We start from the raw sequence: 15,206 nt of genomic DNA on the forward strand, positions 1-15,206 counted from the left end.
GCGCAGAGTGGAGTGTTGGGATGTATTTCTTTTCAATATGTATTTCTTAAACAAAACATCTGAGGTTGAGGGGTGATGTGAAAATTACATGGAATAATATATGTAAAGTGCCGTACCCAACAGAGAACAAGGGGTAAACAATAAATGGTATCTAACAAACAGACCGCGTTGGCCCTAGCCTGCCCTTTCTATCCCACACAGCACGCATGGTGATCCAAGCATCGTGGTCCTCTCTTTCTGGTGGCTTAACTTAAAAGCCTGCTCTTTGATTCCATGGGTTTCACATCCTAGGGATCCCAATGACACACTCACTGGCCGTCTTGTGGCTGGTGGGGAGGCATGGCAGCTCTGTAGGTGAACACACTAATAGGACACAGCTGTGAACAGCGATGCAAGGCTCCTTACAGATTTTGCTGTGCTGAATACACAAGGGCCAACAGACAGAGTTGAATGCCATCAGACAATATGTGAAGAAGTTGCCTCAGGAAAGCCAAATTGTTTATGTTCACTATTGTCAGACATGCTGTTGGATAAAGCTTTTAAGAAAAGCTTACTTCTTTCCAAGAAATAAATCCTGTAAGTACTAATGTCAGGAATGCTGGCTCTTTTGTATGCAGTTTTGATTTTAACTAAGTATGAGAGAATATATTTTGCCCTTAAAAACTTTTCTTTCTACATAAGCTTAGAAAATTAGGTAGCTGCTGCCAGAAGGATTTTGAACATCCATCCCCAAGAGTTTTCATGAGGCAGTATTCAGAATTCAAGATTTAAATACTTATTTCTTAATCAAAACATGTTGGCAGAATATAGATTTATTCAATGACCTTACAATAGAGTATTAACAACACAGTTCTTGCTTTTAAATAGAATGGTATCAAAGCACATTAAAATCTCATGGCTCCAACTGCCTCCAGGGAATGAATGTAATACTCACAATTTCAAAAGAAATGCAAAAGAAGAATCCCAAATTCATTAGTGCTGTATTTAGCCTCATACCATAACATAATACTCACTATATGTTATACATAATCTGCATTATATGTGAATTATAGATTCAGCCAGGTCAGTCTTTCTCTGTTGCAATGATGTCACCTTTATTTGACCCAAAACAAAAGAGTTAGCATGACCTGTTGATTAAGAGCATGAACTCTGGACCCGATCTGTTGCCATTCAGTTCCCAACTTTGACCTTTCCTACTCTACTCGTAGGAACCCATCAAGTTACTCGATGTCTCTGTCCCTCCTCCTTGTTGTTCATAAAGATGATGGTGGTGATAATGCTGCTGCTGCTGCTGATACCTACCTTATAAGGTTGTTATATGATAGATGTTAAGATGGAACAATCATTAAATTACACAAGGGAACAAGGGACACCTAACCCACTGGAGGTTTTCTAGAGAAGCCTCCCTATGCAAGCAATGTAGGAACTAGATCTTGAAGGAAATGTAGCTGAGGGCAAGGGTGATCCAAGTACCAAAAGCAGCAGCTCTTGGGGAAACTGCTAGGAAAAAAGTGTGAGAAGGTGAGTACTGACGGGTCATGTGCTGAAGGAGATTGCCCCAGCAAGGTCTTAACAACCCTGGTCAGTCATATTATGAACTGTTCATAGTTTTCCAAAGACAATGGATTCATTGGAGTGTGCTAAGCCACACACACCACCATGGTAACCTATTTGTAATCCATGACTGTGAACCTCAAGCGGGAAGCCTTAATTCTCTATGACTATCGTACCCTGTTCCCAAGTACACTTACTCTCCCACTTACTGGATTATTACTTTGCATTTTCTCCTCACTCCAAAGTGCCACGCCCTCCTCCTCCATCCTCACTCTCTACTGACAACCTTGCTTTTTCTGCTTTACTGGGAAAATGGAAGCAACGGGAAGAGGACTTCTACAAACCCCTCTGCATCCACTTCCCTTCTGTTTCCAGTGATGAACTGTCCACACTCCATCCATGTGTAACCTCTCCATATGTGCATTAGATACTACCCTCTCTCATTCACTCAAAGACATTCCCTCCAACCTTTTCTCCTGTCTCTCCTCCATCAGCAATCTTTCCCTCGATTACAAGCAAGCTGCTATTCCTTTATATCTTAAAGAAAACGCTCTCTTGACTCTGCCTCACACTCCATCTGCTGCCGACTTCTTTCCTTCCTTTCACAGAGACACTCCTGTGATAGTTGTCTCTTGCTGGGTCCAATTTCTCTCCCATTTTCTTTTGAACCTGGTCCACTTGGGCTCTCACCATAGCCACTCCTCTGAAACATCTCTTGTCTGGGCAACCAATAAGTTCCACTTTGTTAAATTCAATCACTTGTCCTCTACCATCCGTATCTTAGGTGACCTATAAGCAGAATTTGACACAGTTGATGGCTGTCTCATCCTTAAAGCTCTGTCTCTGCTTGGCTTCCAGGACGCTCTGTTTGCCTGGTTTTCTTCTTCCCTCTCCAGCCCCTTCTTCCCATTCTCTTTTGTCGGTTCCTCCTTATCTTCTGACATCTTCATGTTGAGTTCCCAGAGTTTTGAACTTCTCTGTGTATGACTCCACTCTGTGGCGAGTACTCGAAACTTGGTATCTTCAGTCCACACTTCTGTCCTGAATTCTGGACTCATATATGCAACCACCTCCTTGATATCTTCTTTGGTTATTTAATGACATTTCAAATTCGCCATGCCCCAAAGGGCACTCCTGACCCATTCCCAAACCTGTTTTTTTCTGAGACCTCTCCATCTCAAGAAAAGACAACTCCATTCTTCAGCAGCTTAGTCCAAAAAGTTTAGTCATCTCTCATGCCTCTCTTCTTTCACACCCTACATCAGAAGCATCAGCACATCCCTTTGATTCTACTTTTAAAAGAATTCCCAGAATCTGACCTCTTTGGACCCTGCCCTTTCCTTGCTTTATTTTTCTGCTAAGGACTAATTACCTTATCATAGACCTTACAACCTACAGGTGGCCCTCCGTATCCACGGGTTCCACATCTGCAGATTCAACCAGCCAACAATCGAAAATATTTGAAAAAAGAAATCCAGAAAGTTCCAAGAGCAAAACTTGAATTTGCCACCCACTGGCAACTTTATACTAGCATTTGCATTGTATTAGGTTTTTTTCTTTTTTTTTTTTTTTAGGATTTAGTGGAGGTATTTATTCCTTCTTTTCTTTTTTTAAAAAAATTAATTTAATTTTTTAAATTGGAGTATAGTTGCTTTACAATGTTGTGTTAGTTTCCGATGTACAGCAAAGTGAATCAGTTATATGTATACATATATCCACTCATTTTAGATTTCCTTCCCATTTAGGTCACCACAGATCATTGAGTAGTTCCCTGTGCTACACCACAGGTTCTCAGCAGTTGTCTATTTTATACATAGTAATGTATATATGTCAATCTCAGTCTCCCAGTTCATCCCAAGCCCTCTTTCCTCCCTTGGTAACCATAAGTTTGTTCTCTACATCTGTCTAGAGATGAGTTAAAGTATACAAGAGAATGTGCATAGGTTATATGCAAATGCTCTGCCATTTTATATAAGGGACTTGAGCATCCTTGGATTTTGCCTACCTGTGGAGGTCCCACACTGAGGAACCACTGTACTTGTTTTATGTACCGACTTTCTCCCTAACTAGTCCTAACTTGTTACAGTCTCTCCTCGTATCCAAGGGTGTTCTTTTGCCTCTTTTATTACACTTGTTACTCCAGTGACCTGCCCTTATTGAGGGCCACCTTGCACACTATAGTCAGTCACTAGATGTTTGCTGAATGCCCATGTGGCAAATGTGGAACTTCCACTGATTTTCTTGTGCCCTTCCCAGCGAAGCCCACAATCATGCTGACCTGTGTGTGTGGCTTCAATACAGAAGTCAGTGAATTTAGGAAAAAATTCATTTTTCTTAACATTCTTTCTCTAGTTTATAGCCGATACTTTGGTATTCATTATCTTATGAGTCAAGTTCAGATGACTTTTCCCTAAATTCATTTCTTTCCATTTGCCCACAGTGAAGTATATCTAGCTCTCGCCTTACCACCCACATAGTTTTCTGGTGTGGCCCTTGCTGGCTTGGAACAATGAGTGAGCTTAATATTACTTTCAGAACTGGAAATTCCATTGTGTGTTCCATCATCAAGATCTCATACCGAAAAGACAATGATTTCAACTCTGGAGAACACACATATTGTGGTGTTCAGAAAATCTTCGTATTTTCTTACCATTTGTTTTCTCCAAATAAGAGAGTTCCCTGTACATACTAAAACATGTCTCTCTTTATTTACTAAAGTTTCAAACATATGTGTCCTTCATATATCTTAAGTTTAGGCCTTGGTGTTCTATATGCTATGTTACAATTGCAAACAACTGTGTCTTCTCCACTACATTGTTGACTGGTCAAGGAATTGGGGAGAAGTTTATAGACTGGCCAGCAACCTATGAGGAGGCAACCATTGGAAGAGCCATTGAGTCACTAGAGTGGCTTTTGAACCACTAAACTATTGTTGTAGCTACTAAACAGAGTGACCATTGTGGTTAGGCTGACTAATCTTCAATACACCAATAGAGCTTCACAAAAAAACCCTAGAGTTGACGTACACTGAGGCTGTTTCTTTTCCTCAAAGAACCTACCAGATAAAATGACTGGCCTTTTCATCTACCTATCTTATTCATGCTAATGGTTTGTTTGTTTTTCACATTATTCTATTAGATTTCCTGTGTAGACAACCATACCATCTGTGATAAATAATACATTTATCTTCTTTCTAGGACTTATAATTTTATTTGGGTATGTTGTCAGATCAAAGTGTGGTGAATTATATTTTCTCCCCTGACTTTGATGGTAGCATCTTGAAAATTTCATCACTAATTTTTTAAATTGGATATAGGTTTGAGGTATATATTCTTTTTAAAAAAAATTTATACAATTTTTAAAGGTTAAGCTCCATTTACAGTTATTACAAAATATTGGCAATATTCCCCGTGTTGTACACTACATCCTTGTAGCCTATCTTACACCCAGTAGTTTGTACCTCCCGCTCTCCTACCTCTATATTGCCCTTCCCCCCTTCCAGCTCTCCACTGGTAACCAGTAGTTTGTTCTCTATATCTGTGAGTCTGTTTCTTTTTTGTTATATTAACTAGTTTTGTTTAGTTTGTTGTGTTTGTAGATTCTACATATAAGTGATATCATACAGTATTTGTCTTTCTCTGACTTATTTCACTTAGCATAATGCCCTCCAAGTCCATCCATGTTGCTGCCGATGGCAAAATTTCATTATTTTTTATCTTTTATCATGCTATAGATGTATTCTTTTTTTTTTTTTTTTTTTTTTTTGCGGTACACGGGCCTCTCACTGTTGTGGCCTCTCCCGTTGTGGAGCACAGGCTCCAACGCGCTGGCTCAGCGGCCATGGCTCAGGGGCCCAGCCGCTCTGCGGCATGTGGGATCTTCCCGGACCGGGGCACGAACCCGCGTCCCCCGCATTGGCAGGCAGACTCTCAACCACTGTGCCACCAGGAAGCCCTATAGATGTATTCTTATATTCCTAGTTGACAATTTACAAAAAAATTGATATTAAGTTTAACCAAATGCCTACTCGGTATCAACTAAGATAATCCTATGATTTTTCTCCATTGACTAATATGATTAACTAAATTAATCAAGTTCTCATTATTAAATTCTCTTGCCTTCTTGCTTAAATCCTACTTGATTGGGGGGTATTATTCTTTTAATAAATTAATGGGTCTTGATTTTTAATAATAAAGTTAATATCTGTTCATAAGTGAGATTATCTTCAGTTTTCTTTCTTTGTTCATGTTACATCTTGCAGGTATTTGTATCATGTCTCTGCTACTATAGAGCATGAGTTGTGGTGTGACTTCTGCCTCAAATTTTGTGCTCTTACACAATTGATACAGCATTAGAATAATTTTTCCCTTGAACATTGAAAAGAACTTGCTTATGGCTCTGTCCAGTATGGGTAAACAGAGTACTTTTTGAGAGCAGAAGGGAAAATGGAGTAGTTTAAAGAATTTTAAACTTGTATTTATGTGGTTGGTCTCTTAGGCTTTCTACTTCTTTTCGCATGACATCTGTTCTTGTATATATTGTGATTTTCAACTTCACTAATAATAAATGAATTGAAAATTATAGCACACATCTACAAACTTAGCAAAATTTTAATATGATAATGCCTTTTGTAGATGAAGAATATATGCAAGGGATACCTATGAAAGGTTGTATGCAGTGCTGTGGCAGTGTTAATTTTTACAATTTTTCTGGAAAAAATTGTTTTGCAATTTTATCAAAAACCTTAAAACATATTCTCTGACCAAGTAATTTTATCTTTAAAAAAAATACCAAGGAAATTATTCACAAATAGCAGACGAAGATCAACGTATGATTATTTTCATCACAGTGTCATTACATTAATGACTGAAAACAACTCAAATGCCTAATGCAGGAATAATGAAGTAAATTATGGATTATCCACATAACACAACATTACGGTGGTTTTAAATTATGTTTATGAAGAGTATTCAATGACATGAGGAAAGGAGAACAATATATTGTTAAGTATCAAAATAGGACAGAAAATTGCATACACAATATGATCTTAACTTAAAAAAAATATGCATAGCACGAAAGTGGAATTTCCACTGATTTTCTTGTGCCCTTCCTGGCGAAGCCCAGAATCATGATGACCCTTGTGTGTGGCTTCAATACACAAGTCAGTGAATATAGGGAAAATTTCATTTTTCTTAACATAAGTCCCTTCCAGAAATCCTCTATGATTGGTCAAATGGACTCCAGTATCTCACTCACTTTACTCATTACCCTTGGGCCAGGCTGTGCATGCCCCCCACTTTTGGCCATCATTAGATAGATGCAATCCTTGTCCTTTCCTTGGGCCTCAGACAGCTCATTTGCAAAATAAGCATGCTGACCTCTAAAGTGTTCTCCTGCTACTTATAACTTTCCCTGAGGCTCTCACGTTGCTTGTGAAATCCACACCCTCCATTTCCCTGGATACACCTGGGGCATCACATCAGCCTCTAGATTCATCTTTCCTTCCAGTCTGTGTGATCTCTGCTACTTCCATGGAGGAGACCATTATTCTACTGGTGCAAGCTTTATTCCTGGTGACTTCAGAAAGCAGAACTGGGATTTGTCATTTTTCACATTAACAGAAGGGAGAACTTTCTAGAAATTAAAGCTGTGGAAAATGAAAAGAAGGATTCAGCACACAGGAGTTGGAAGCGGGGGGCAGGAGAGGAGAGAATTTCTGAGACGGATGGGAAAATGGAATCCACACACCCTGAAGGTCATTCTCCAAGTGGATTCCCTCCCCTGCCTACCTCAGAGACTCAAAGGGGATCAGGTTAGGTGATCTATAAGGAAAGGGCTTTGTCAGCATGTGGTCAATCGTTGTTGTTACCAAGTAGGGGGAGAAAGCCTGAGGGGATCCTGCAGAGATGGAGGAGGTGGGGAGAGTGAATTCTTATTTTCATGGTCAATCCAGAAGGACAGGATGAACAATGAGGTTCTGAGGAGAGAGGATTTGCAAAGGGAATCCAGTGACCAGAAGCACAGATGTTAATCAGACTTTCTAAGGTTACAAAGAAGAGAGAGTCAGGCTTTTCTAATTAGCAGGATCCTATTGTAAGAAGTGGAGAGAAATGAGGAAGATCAGAATCCACCAAACAAGGGATTTTCAGTGGTAAAACCAGGAATACCCTGGGGAACTAGGATGGTCGATCATCTACTCGGGACTTGGGTAGGTATAGTAGCTACTACCCAGACTATGAGATATGACTGAGGAACCTGCAGAGTGTTCTGGATCTACTGACTGAGATAATCTGGTCACTTAATCTCCAGCCAGTTTCCACTGACGGTACATCAATATCAACATATGCATATACATTCACACACATATACATACATACATATGCATGTATTCCATTGCAGGGCAGTGGGGTGTAATGGTAAGAGCTTGGACTTTAAAACCAGACTCTGCGCTTATAGCTCAGCTATGCCACTTTCCATCAGTGTTACCTTGGGCAAGTCAATTCACCTCTCTTCCTCCATTGCCTCATCTGGAAAATAGAGAAAATAATTCTACCCCTGAGAGATGCTGTGAGTTTTAAGCGAGCTAATTGATGTGAAGTGCACTTAGCAGAGTGCCTGACATATAATACTCAGTACATTCCAGCTACCATTATGCTTAGTCTTGATTCCTTTCTCATGTTCTCCCATCTTACCGACCCAGCTAATCTCTGCCTTCTGCTTCTCCCTTTCTGTCAACAGACAGCCCTCTCTACAGGTTAAATTCCTCTCTAGAGAATCATCACCGTCTCTGCCGGCCAGAGATTGGATGCCAGACCACCTTACCGGGCTACTGCCTAGTCCATAGATGGGGCACACTTTCTGCCCAATCATCACTGTTAATAATAATTGATAAGACTTATAAAGCATGCTCACAAGAGTAGCAGGGTCAGGCAGTACCAGCTGGGTGACCTCAAGTTTCCTACAATGAACCTGTATGTCATTCCGTTTGTAATTAAGGGAAAAGTTATTTTAAAAATAGGTTATTTTAAAAATAGTTTATTTTAAAAATAGTGTGAGTATACCATGACCCTGCCTATTATGAAAGCTCTGGGTTCGGGAGCTTCACAAGTCATGTCCTCTGTCCCTAGAAAAGGCCGGTGATCAGAAGGGAGTCTGTTGTTGGAGGACAACCGCCTTGTGGCTGAACTGCTCGGTGCTGAGCTGGGGCCTTGGGAGCTGCTCTGGAGCTCTGTCTCTCTCTTCCATTATGGCCCCCAACATCCAGCATTGGAGCCACCGACGTGTCTTTTGCCCTCCAGTGGTAGTTAGCATCTCAGTGAGTTAGATGAACCAAAGACAGCTCCTGTATTTATATCCACAGTGCTCAGAACAGAGCCTGGCATGCAGGAGGTATGGTGATAGGAGATACCCACGTGCTCAGTACAGAGACAAATGCAAGGTCCCAGGAGGCTTTTCTCAAGGTGGGCTTTCCAATCCTTTGACTCATCCATTCTTTGTTATTCATTCAAATGCCATTGCTTGGTGCCCATTCCTGGGCGTGCAAAAGAGTCCTGGACTTTGTTCTCAAGGGGTTTATTGTCTATATGCCTGGAAATCTAACGCAAAAGGAAAACAAAAAGATCAAAATCCAACGAACTGCCCTCACTAACCAGCCACCCCTAAGTACTCATGTCTGAATAACCATCACAAGTTGTAGACTTGATAGCAAATTTACAATGCTGAGACCTCAAAGTAAAATAAGCAAAATGAGTCTGCTTATCCTTCCTTAACTGAAACCTAGAAAAAAATCACTGACAAAAACTCAGAGGCGGCTGGAGAAAGGAGCTGGAGTGAGTGGGCGATGGGCAGTGTCAGGACCCAGATTCTCCATTAGAGTTTTAGCCTAGTAATAACCTGTAGCGCATCAGAACCCAGTAGGAGTTTCACCAGTGCTAACATCTGATTGGCTAAGGTAAAGTCTCAACTCTACCATTTAATTAGAGCAGAGTCTCCCTAATAAGTTTTAGAGTAATTGTCACTTTCTCTGGTAACTGCTTGGCCATTGAAACAACTGTGCTAAGAAGAGCAAGAAACTATTAATAAAAAAAGTGGGGGGAGTGTCACTGCCCTTATCAAGGCTTTGACACAAATATTTACACTACATTTTACACTTTTTTTTACTTCCATTATCCTGAAAGGGATTTTATAGTTTTTCTGACATATGCCAAAGCAGGTTTTTACATTTTGCAAGTATGCAAATAGCAAATGGAATAAGAAATTCATGCAGATACTTTCCCAGATTTTCAAATGCAGAACATCGTGTTATGCTGGTTCCAGAAGTTATAATTGCACTTAAAAGTCCTGCCTTGGTGTGGCATTTAGGACTTGGGGGACTCTGTACACTAATTCATGTCTGGCTTTTACGGCTTTGTAATCAGCCCTATTCACGAGAACTGGCTTATGGAAAACACATTTCCACTTCGGAAAGAGAAGCCGTGATTAATGATGATTTCGACAGTGCCTTCTGGGTCCTGGAGAAGCCCAGTAAATAGATGACACTTTAGCCATTCTCTGGAATCTTTACCTCAGTCCCCAGTTCCCCCTCTTTCTGAGAACTCTGTCCTGTGTTGATGTGCAGAAGACAACATCCCCTCTGGACCAGCATCTATTGTTCTTGCCTCTGTGCCTCCTCTCCCTGGAATCTCTTAGTAATCTATCCGAAGTGGCAAACTTTCAGGAATGCCCCCTTTAGGAGTCTGACAAAATGTGTAAGCTTGTATCATTCCTTTCTTCTTAGGAATAAAGGCAAACTCTTTATAGAACTGGAAACATTTCCTTTCAAACAAAGGCAATCAAGTACTCCCCCGGGCTGGCCCAGAGAGATTCATTCCTCATCCTCCTGGGACCAAAATGGTGAAAGGCATGAGTGTCTCCCCTTCAAAGAGTTCCAAGATCCTTGCTCTGAAGGACACTCCCTCCTGAATGTCTGCACACAACCGGGCAGACAGTAGCTCCAGCTCCTGTGTCATTCTGGTTAATCCAGGACATCTGGTCACCCATGTGGGAACTGGATTCTGCGTGTTAGCAGGAGGGCATGTCCTGTGCGTGGTAGATCTGGCTGCCGTGGAAAGAACGCCAATTAGAAAATACCAGGGTGATAAATCTCCTTCACGGGCTGTGTTTGCCTTAGAAAAGAATGGCCAGCAAATAATCTTCAGTCTCTATACAATAATTTTCAAGACAGAAGAGCATTCAACCTGAACTTTTAGATGTTTCTTGCTCGCTTTCTTATTATGAATTTAATGTAGCAGTTTTTCATCTAGCCATTCTGGACAACGTGCTGTGCTGATTTACAGTTACTGTAGCAGTATTTTGGAGAGGCAAGACATGTTCCCTTGAAGCCCCAGAGAGAGCAGTGGGCTCCCGGAATCATCACTGGGGCTGTGGCCCAAGGGCAGTGAGGGTGTTGTCAACCTATAGCCTCATGTGGTAGTTTTTAAGCATCTGTAACCTTAACCCTAGAGACAGGAGACCTGGATTTTCATTCTTCTTCACACTAACTGGCTCTAAAAGTTTAAGTCAGCTACTTACCTTCTCCATTTTCTTACCCTTAACATAAAATCACAGAATTTTAGAAGCTAGAAGGAACCTTTTTGGGGGGTCCAGGTGGTAACCTAGCTCAGCTTCTGCTAACTTCATTTCACAGATGAAAAAACGCATACCCACATTACCTAACTCCAAAACTGGCTGAGAAGTTCAACCGAAATTCCAGCATGCTTTGAAAATATTGAGGTTGTACAAACTGTTCTGCAACTGAAAGAAATCATAACGATGACTCACAATTTCAATGAGAAAATCCTTCAAGCTTCAGTCCGAATACTATTATATTATTATTGTTCATAATACCCATGGTTAGCTACAGGTGGATATTCTTATTGCTCCCAAATTGCCAAAGGTTTGGCAAGAAAAAAACGATTTTCTTTTCTCTCTGCCCAGTAAATCTGTTACATGTCTTCTCAAATCAACAGTGGATTTCATAAACAGTGCTCTAAACTTGTACACAGAATTACTTGTAAAGTTTTCAAACCACTTCAGTAAGAGGATACCAACCATGTAGTTAAGGGACAAGCAGTCATATCTACCTCTATCCACATGTCTCTATAGTTTGGCTTTGCAACGCACATGGGTCTTCCAGACCTATGGAAGCAAAACCCTCACCTCTCAATACAACTTTATGCCTTGAGCTATAACTTAGCCTGGATTCCCCCGAAAGCTGAGGCAAGTAGTTTATTTAATGGTATTTGATTTGAGAATGTGATCACAGGGAGCGAGAGTGAGGGTCCAGAGATTGTGATGGAGGAAGAGAAATCCAACTCAGGGAGGCATGATCAAGTCAGCCTCCAGAGGCTGGCGCTCAGGTCCAGGGACTGTTCTAAGGAGTCTTACAAAGGTGTGTCCAAGGACGAAAGGAGACAGCATTTATCTGTTGATCTCTGAACTTCAGAGTAGTAAAGGCATGAGTACAGAATAAGATCTTGCAGGTCCCCCTTCCATGGTGTCAGCAAAGCACCGGGGCAAGGGGGACCTGGTGTGGTCAGATTGGACCTAAAAAGCTGGCTGAAGCTTGCACCAAATTGGTTACTGCAGCAGTGACTGGATTAAGAAGTGGGCCTGAGAGGCTTTAAGGTGCGTCCTCCATGAGGTATCTGATACAGATTCATTCCCATGTAAAGCTGTGCACACACTCATTTATTCACTGAGACTAGTCTTCGGATGTCTCAGGTTCATATGTTGACCCAGCTCCAACTCAAGTAACACATAGTTAGCACTGGGTACCTCTTAGCACAACCTAAGAGGTAGGGAAAGTGTGTGTTTAATCAGGCTTGGCCAAAGGAGTGTTTCAATGCCATTTTACATGGAGGAGGTTTAGGGAGCTTTTGCATAAAGTAGGTGACTGTCACTTAGGCGTATATCTTAGGCAAGAGAGGAGCCTCGTCATATGGGTATCTGGTGTCACACTGTAGGGTCAAGCCACCTTTTCACAGCTTCATTTACTTCGAATCTGAAGCATCTCCAAGCTTTAGGGCTGACTTAATATGCATAAGGCCGAGGTGAATGGAGAATGAGAATGATTTACCAAAGAAAGTTCCTAGGGCAACGGGTACTCCTTGGACCAGCAGCCTCAGCACTACCTGAGAAGTTGTTAAAAATGCAGATTCTTAGTTCTCACCCTTGACCGACTGAATCAGAAACTCTAGGGGTGAAGTACAGCTTTCTGCCTTTTAACAAGCCTTCCAGGTAACCCTGATGCATGCTAACATTTGAGAACCATAGGATCCTCAACATGGGACCAGTTGAATCTCTTCCAGAGCATTTGATGGCTTCAGGGAAACAAACCAAAAACCAATGGTCAGATATGCACCATACTGGAGCACGTTTTTCAAACACTTACTAGGAGCTAGTTACCATTATGGATCCTGGGGATACAAAGGTGAACAAGTCAGAGCCCTTGATCCCAAAGATTGTTTACAATCCAGACAGGTAGACTGACAATAATAACACATTGGCCAGAGGAACACCTAAGTGGGACCCAATCCAAACCTGGGGAGGGAGTCAGAAAAAGGAGTGACTTCCAACTTAACCTGTGAAAAAACCAAGGGTGTCCTGGAGTGGAATGGAAGGACATGTACAACAGACCAGACAGGTCAGTCAGAGTCCTAGGGGAAAACTGAGCCAACCTAGTCAAGGGCTTGCAGGGAGTCAAAGTGTCTAGAATTCAAGTTCCAGGAAGGAAGGAAGAGAAGAGAGGTTTGGAAAGACACCAGGGACAGATCGTGAATTGTTTAATATGCAAAGAAGCTTGGATTTTATTCTGAGAGCCAGGCGGCACCATTAAAGTATTTCAGCAGGAACCACATCTTGATCTGTCTGTCGGATCCTCCTTCACACCCTGGACACAAATGTGGGTGAGCATTGAGAACTCAGCCTAGCTATCTCATCCAGCTATCCGACTCAGAGGCTTGAAATGCTGACCTAGTACTGATGAGCTCCAAATCCATCTATTCAAACCTGCCTCTTCCCCGGATTTCCAAATTGGCATCTCCACTGGAATGTCTAAAAGACGTTTCTAACTTAACTTGACAAGAGCAGAACACTTGATTTCCCCCGAACCACTTGATCTTGTGTCTCTTTAAATCTTTCCTCAGTTCAGTAAATGGCAACACCATTTACCCAGTTTTTCAGCAAAAAATCTAACATTCAGGAGTATTCCCTTCTCTCATCACCTACATCCAAGTCATAAGAATACCCTGTCAACTCAGCAAGTTTTGTTGGTTCTGCCTCTGAAAAATACCCAGAAACTTTCTGCTTCTTTCGAGTTCTTCTACTTTCTTCTTGATGGCAAGATGGTTTCTTGGCAGCTCAAAGCCCGTAATATGGTCGACGCTCTCAACGTCTCTTAGTCTTTCCCACAGAAGCCCTGTGCTGGGTTTGATTTGCTTGGACTGGGTTTCATGTTCATCCATGAACCAATGGCTATGGCCAGTGAGATAAACACTCTTTTTGCTCAATGCTGGGTCACAAGCTCATCTTGGCAGGCAGAGCTGTAGACAGTTTCCCTCAAACCACATGGTGGCAAGGGGTGGAAGGAGCTCTAGGGAGAGCAGTGAGGCAGGGATCATGGTGGTAGAGTCCCCTAAGGAGGTTGTGAGGTGTTACGAAAAGAAGGGTAATGGATGCTGGGCAAGAGGACAAGAGATTTCCACTCGAGTGGCAAACCAAGAAACCACTGAATGATGAAAAGTAGAGGAGTTTCTTCTTGAAATGTACTTGAATATCGCTTTTTCTTTAAGTACTGGCATTTCATTTCTAAGAGTTTAAATTTAAGTCAAAATTATTTTACATGCCCTCGGAAGTCATTCACCAGCATTATAATTAGTGCCCGGCCGCTTGTGACATTGGGTTTGCTAGTGCTACACCAATGGCTGCAATTTCCATCTTCTAGTAAAATCTAAGGCTCATACAAAGTGTGTAAATATCTGAACTCATACTGATCCAGTTCATACACTAAAGGATTTCTTTGCTATTCCACATAGGACCATACACGGCATATAATGACTGTACAGGGCATATATAATGATAATAATTAGAAGCAGTTTTGGAGGGTTGTGTCCATGGCACAAAGGCAAAGCCGAAGACTTAAAAGTATAGTCCAGACAGAGGTGGCCATAAACAGTATAGAAAAACAGAATTCCATTTTTTTCTCTTTAATGTTTTTGAAGGTCCTCAGGGAAAGACAAATATAGTGCTGACGTGGAGTAAGAATGTCAGTGGGCCATTTGTGTTGTCCTGTGGCATATGCAGCCACGTGGACTGTCTAAGTGGAAGAATCTGGCATATCTCCTTGTCTTAGAAGCAGAAAAAAAGTTCTTTCCCTGAAGGACTCCCTTCTTTCTTCATAACCCTCAACCTTGTCCCCAAATAAGAACTTTTGATTTGGAGGTCTCTCCTCACCCTAGTTGTTGGTGTCATGGGATTTGATCCCTGCCATTCTGAGCTGGCATCTTGCTCTATTTTGGTGTGCCCGCGGCAACTCGTAGGCAAACATGTTCTACCTATGTGGTGGGATTTAAGTTGGCCTGAGGGGAGATAGTTTATTTTAAGAAGTATCCATT

The sequence above is a fragment of the Delphinapterus leucas genome, chromosome 9, assembly GCF_059928025.1.
Source record: "Delphinapterus leucas isolate spDelLeu-1000000601 "Yukka" chromosome 9, BTC_Dleu_Yukka2, whole genome shotgun sequence".
Lineage (NCBI taxonomy): Eukaryota > Metazoa > Chordata > Mammalia > Artiodactyla > Monodontidae > Delphinapterus > Delphinapterus leucas.